Source organism: Wolffia australiana, chromosome 6, assembly GCF_029677425.1.
Source record: "Wolffia australiana isolate 7733 chromosome 6, ASM2967742v1".
Taxonomy (NCBI): domain Eukaryota; kingdom Viridiplantae; phylum Streptophyta; class Magnoliopsida; order Alismatales; family Araceae; genus Wolffia; species Wolffia australiana.
Window position 1 is genome coordinate 16,728,422 of NC_135840.1, and position 6,579 is coordinate 16,735,000.

The following is a 6,579-nucleotide window of genomic DNA, read 5'->3' on the forward strand; positions in this document are numbered from 1 at the left end:
CTTTTATCTGTTTCGTTATTTATATAATGATTGATTCTCCTATTTCTCTCATCTACTGTGGAGGCTGAAATATCAATGGGTTGAAGGATGAAGGGAGAGTCCAATACGCCCAAATTGGAGGATCATTGAAGCATTTGGAAGACAAAGGGCTGTTATTACTGTTAAACAAAGGAATAGAGGCTAAGAATTCATTATGTGGCACTTTCTGAAAAAAAGGCCGAATGATTTGAAGAACTCAGCTAAATTTCTCTCTCTCTCTCTCTACTGATGAGCTAAGGATGGTCGTGCGGTGCAGTGCAGAAATTCTCCCCAAGTGGGTGAATTTTTCGACTTCCCCAAACCCCTTGGGTGGTGTGCGAGGTGTTGTGGGGTGGAACCATGTCACCCCACAACAGGATTATATTTGGGCATGAGTGCCCTGCCTTTGAGCGTCTGTTGACGACCAAAATATCGTCTTGGACTGGTTTTGAACTGACAACCTTGATGGACAGACTAAACCTCTTGACCAATCACCCTTGACACACAGACTCTCCATTTTCTCCACCCGTAGCCCTGGGCGGTGTGCAGGGCCAATGCTCCCTGGGCTGTGCGAATGGTTCAGGGCGGTTCTCACCACCCCATACTCCCACATTCTTTTTGTAAATATGGACTAGTTTTATGATTTTATGATGCACCCTGAGAATTGTGTGAACTTGAATACTTTTCAATAAAATCTACAGGACAGGGATTACTAGTACTTTGAGTGAAACGATGCTTATTGCCGTGCATATATGATGCATCTCTTGGTTGTTGATTAAGAGATGTCCTTATGAAATATTCACAGCCCAAATATTTTGAATTGTGAAACCAGGCTATCAGTTCTTGAACTTCTGTTCCTGAGAATTTTGTGAACTTGAATACTTTTCAATAAAATCTACAGGACAGGGATTACTAGTACTCAGAGTGAAAGAATGCTTATTGCGGTTCATATATGATGCATATCTTGGTTGTTGATTAACAGATGCCTTTATAAAATATTCACATGCCAAATATTTTGCATTGTGAGACCAGGCTATGCTTCAAGGAAGACAATAAGCTTTCAGTTAAGTAGTCTCAATAGCAGGTAAGCTATCAGTTCATGACAACACAAGTAGCTCTACAAGTCATCAAGTGAGCAGGCTCTTGAGGGTAGGTCAGTTCTTGGACAGTGGTTGTTCTAACTTTTAGGGTTAATGTCCATGGCACTTCTGTTCCTAGAAATTCTGATTGGTGGCCAGAGGAAAGGTTCATGGAAGGATAGATGCAATTACAATTGTTCAGATTGATCCTGGACAAGTGAGATTCTTACAGTTTGGTTTAGAGATGCAATACTGATTCCGATCCCGAGGTTGAAGGATCAAAGTTGATAAGAACTTGATAGTGGAGGAAGTTGAAGCAGTGAAACAACAATCGGGAGGCTAGGATTATTTTTGAAGGAAAAGTATAGGCAAAAAATGCTTGCTTATGATGGTGATGGATACCAAAGTGAGCTGAAAATATTAATTCCATTTGTGGTCACATGTTCAAATTGGCTAGAACAATGACTTTAGGAGGTTGAAATAGTAAAGCAACAGTTTTGGAGACATAACCAATATTATTTTTAGAAACAAATTGCAAAATAAACTCTTTCTTATAGTGATGAGGGATCAGAACTGCAAATACTAATTCCAATACTGTAGTCAAAAGGCTTTGATTGGCAAAGCCAGTGAAAATGGAGGAGGTTGAAGCAGTGAAACAACACTTCTTGAGAGAAGAGCAGTAGTTTCAGATGAAAAAAGAAGTGCACAGCTACTCTTGCATATAATAATGATGAATAAAAATGAATCTTATCATTTGGTTCCAGAGCTCCAAATATTGATTTCAGTCATGTGTTGAAAGGCTTCAGATGATAAGGTGAGTAATACTTGAGGTATTAGTAGTGAAATGATAATATTGGAGACAGGAGCAATAATTTGAACAACAAAGAAACTCAAAACAACTCATGGTTATGATTAGCGAACGGCAAACATCATCCATCAGGTCATTCATCATGGTGACGTATGACGTGTTTTTAGCCCGGTGACAGCGAGGGATGACATGACAAATTACCCGTGATGAGTGGCAATGACGATGGTGATAGAATTTTAAATATTGAAGAAGAAAAAAGAGGGAAATAAAATTGTTATATCTTTAGGATAAAAGGAGAGACGGTGGTTAAAATTAAAAATTTAAAAATTATTAAAATTTCTATAAATGCAGTATAATATGTATATAAAAGAAAAATAAATAAAGATTGATAATTAATAGTATTGGTCCTGTTGAGCATATGATGATGCCAACATGAATATAAAATATTTATGTATAATAATTTTATGTGATGAGGATAAGAACCTGTGACATAGTAAATTTTTTAATAATGGTAAAAAATTAAAATAACAGAGAAAAGCTTCTTGTTTGTTTAGAATAAAAGGAGAGATACCCAGAGAAAGCGGAAGAGAGAGAGAGAGAGACAGAGAGAGAGAGAGACAGAGACAGAGACAGACAGACAGACAGACAGACCAAGAGGGAGACTGAGAGAGAGACTGAGAGATAGGGTGCTACTGTTCAGATAACGAATACGAAACTGGATCTCAGAGAACAACATTGGAAGTTGTTTCGTCTCGTTTTTGTTTGTCATCAAAAGTTTCGTATACGATATCCGCTAATCTGTTATAGGAAAACGATAACGGATAACGGAATTTTTTTTATGTTACCTGTTATCGTATCTGTTATCCCAGAGCGTTTCTCAATTTTGGAGATTCTTCTCTTTCGACATCGGGTATCGACAAATATTACTTATATAATAATCATTATTGTAGAGTAGTAGTATTCACAAATCGAATAAGAGTATATGTCTCTCTATCGCGAGAGAGCAAGAGCAAGAGAGAGAGAGAGAGAGAGAGAGAGAGAGAGAGAGAGAGAGAGAGAGAGAGAGAGAGAGAGAGAGAGAGAGAGATTGGAAGAGAGAGCGATAGTGAGAGAGGGAGAGAGCGATAGCAGGAGAGAGAATGCGAGAGGAAGAGAGAGGGAGAGCAGGAGGGTGAGCGAGAGAGCTGGAAGGAGAGCGAGAGAATGAGAGAGAGAGAGGCTTAACATTATCAGTTTCATAATCTATATCGTTATCTAACTAAATGATACCAGGATATCGTTATCTGTTTAACGATATCCGTTATCGTTATCCGTTTCTATGTTATCCGTTATCGTTATGGAACACGTTTCGGACTTCTCCAGATAATGGATATCGTGATATCCGAAATCTAATATCGGATACGGATAACCCTACTGAAAGAGAGAGTGAGAGAGAGAGATAGAGAAAGAGAGAGAGATACCGAGAGAGAGACACTGAGAAAGAGAGACGAGAGAGAGAGAGATACCAAGAGAGAGAGAGAGACAAAGAAAGAAAGACCGAGAGGGAGAGAGACTGAGAGAGAGTGACCAAGAGAGAGAGACTGAGAGAGATATGGAGATAGAGAGAGAGGGAGACAGAGAGAGCCACATAGAGAGGGAGACACAGAGAGAGAGGGAGACCGAGAGAGAGTGATGCAGGACACGAAAATGGATTCGTGAATTTAATAAACTAATACAAATATATTGTTAATCCTATATAAAGGGACTACATAAATGGAGCAGGGATTCAACGAAACACTTTGGTAATATTTTTGATGTACTAACTAATGGAAATATGATATTTGAAATGGTAACTATCACTGGAGCAAATTAATCATTATCATGAACCAGAATTATCTCAAAAGTTAAGGTGTCTCAAGGTACCTCAGAGATGGGAGTCAATAGCTTGAATATCTTGATGTTGAATGGTGATAAGTTAAAAAATATGTGTTTAGATGTCATTATTTTAGGGGTTTTTCAAACTTAATCACTAAAATTTGTTTGTCCCTTAACGCTTAAGTAAGGGGTCAAACCCTAGGGAGGGGATAGGGAAATTCAATTTTTATCGGATTAGGGAGTAGCACTCTAGGTTTAACAGATAAATTTTTTTACTCAGATTTAATAGATTTTACGATTAGTTAGCAATTCCTTATGAGAATTACTAACTAATCCCCTTACTAGGTTATTTGAGTGTTCAATTGATCTTAGATTTTTACAATTTTAGCATTATTTTTTATTAAATTGTTTAAATCATTAAGCTCCAAATCAACACCTATCACTAGTGTTCCTTATTTATTTTACCCAATAACTTTATTCAGTTTGAATTATGTTTTTGGGTTTTTTTAGTGAATTAAAAATGATTTGGAGAAGAAAATTTAGATCAATTGTTATTACCAATCTTTTTATAAGGATTTATCCAAATTTCTCTTGGTCTTGAAACCCTAAGGTAATATTTTCTAGTGTTTTGTATTTTTATTTGATTTATTTCTCACGGATTTAGAATGTTAAGAAGATCTTTTTATTTTATCCTGACTAATTCGAAATTGCTAAGATGTTCTAAATTAGCAAATCGTGAATACGATTTGCTAATCTGAGAAATAAAGGACTAGAATTAACTAATTAACCCGAGATTTCATTCAAAATGTCATTCAAAATGGTTAGTCTAATCTCAAGGAATACTAGTTGAATTAAAAGCAAAGTCAATTTACGAATTAAAATGATTGAAATCAGAATTTAGGAGAAAATGGCGACGTAAACAGAAATTCAAAATCACTTAAATTGAGTACAAAATTAGGAGTAAAAATCAAAGGAAAAATAGCCTAGAGGTACCAGGAATGATTTCAACTCAACTGAAATGAATCCCGCGCAACGAACGACCGAATTTTCTGCTAATTGGTGCTTCGATTTGGGGACAAATACGGCGATGGATCAGCAAAATTCTTGTCCAATTTGAGCTCCAAAATGCGTCCAGGGCACTCTTTAGTCTTCCAGGAAGCTAAGCCTTCTTTCCTAGAGCTTAAAATCAAGAACAAGCTATGGAATTTTTTTCCCTTCTTTTATCGCGGCAGAATCGGAAGAACAGCTTCTTCCGATTCCGTTATTATTTTCCTCTTTTTCGCGTTGTACGCATAGCATACAACACAGTGTCATTCGCCTTTGTGGTGCCGCGTCTGAGTTTTCTTTCATGTGCACCGTACTACGTGCATGCGCTTTGCATGGTAGTAAACCTGTCCAGCGCTGTGCATGCGCTTAACTCACTGCATCGCATGCAGCGAGTTAAGTCGCACGCGATTGGTCAGCGCGCGGCTACGTGTGGTGCGCGACACGCACGACGCTGCGTATGTGCGTGTCATGCACCGAAGGCACCAATCCACGCGCTGATTGGTGCGCGGTGGTCTTGTACGCCCTGCACCATGTAACACCCCGGTGAGCACCAAAACTGGCCCAATAAGGGCCAGTTTAAATAAAAAAACAATTTTATTAACAAAAAAATTAAAATAAATTCCAAAAAATGTTTATTAATGCCTAAAAATGATTTTATTAATTTCTAAATTTTGTTTAATTTGTTTCTTTTATTTTTTATTTATAGAAATAGATCAATTAAACATTTCATTTCTTTTGAAATTCATTTTAAAAACAATTAAAATGTATAAACTGATCTAATTATTTATTAAAAGTATTATTGAACTTGAGGAAATTCTTCTTTTAACCTAAAATCATGATAACATGCATTAAAATTAATGTTTAAAGCATTAAAAATCCAAAAATATGATGAATTTAACACTTTCTTAGCTCTTATTTGCATGTTATCAAATGGCCTTGATTGATGTTGATCTGCAGCTCCATGAGCGGATGCGAATGAAGCAAGGGGAATGTGCAGTAAAACTGATAAATGGAAGTGAGGAATTTGACTGGCACAAGAGGATGTTGATGGGTAAAGTGAAAGGGTGGAGGTGGTGTGAAATTGGATAACTTGGATGGGATAAGGTGTGAGAATTGGTGAAGTGAAGAAGAAGGAAGACAAGTTGAACTAGGTGAAGATGGTGGATTAATATGAAGGAATGTATTCAATGATAGGGATGATGGGGATAGGAAAATGATGGAGAGGATAAAGTATGGAGAAAGATAAAGGAGAAACCCTAGAGGAGTTAATGATGCTGAAGAAAAGAAGTCTCTTAGTTGTTCCGTTGACAACACGTTGCCATTATCGCCAGAAAAAGCACAAAGGAATCACTATTTTCTCACAAACAACTTCACTTAATTCTCAAGCAAAAGTGTTCATACAAGCAGGCTCATGGCCCTTTTAAAGGGAAAGAAACATGCAGTTACAAGGAAAATAAACTATCAATTCAAAATGCTGGTTGAAGAGAAAATGGTCTAGAGAAAGGCGGTTCCACATAGAGAAAGTTGTGGAGAAAGGTTAGGGAGAGAAGTTATGAGAAAAGTCAAATTGGAAGTTATGAGAGAAGAGAGGAGATAAAATTAGAGAGAAAAAGAAAGGTGGAATAGTTAATAATTGTAGGCGGTTAAAAGGATGAGAGAGTGTATAGAAGAAAGAGAATGAGCGGAGAAGAAAAGTCAAAGAAAGGAGTTGAGTGAGGAAAGAGAAAAAAGAACGTTAGAGAGAGGGGGAGAAAATTCAAAGAAGAGAGAGAG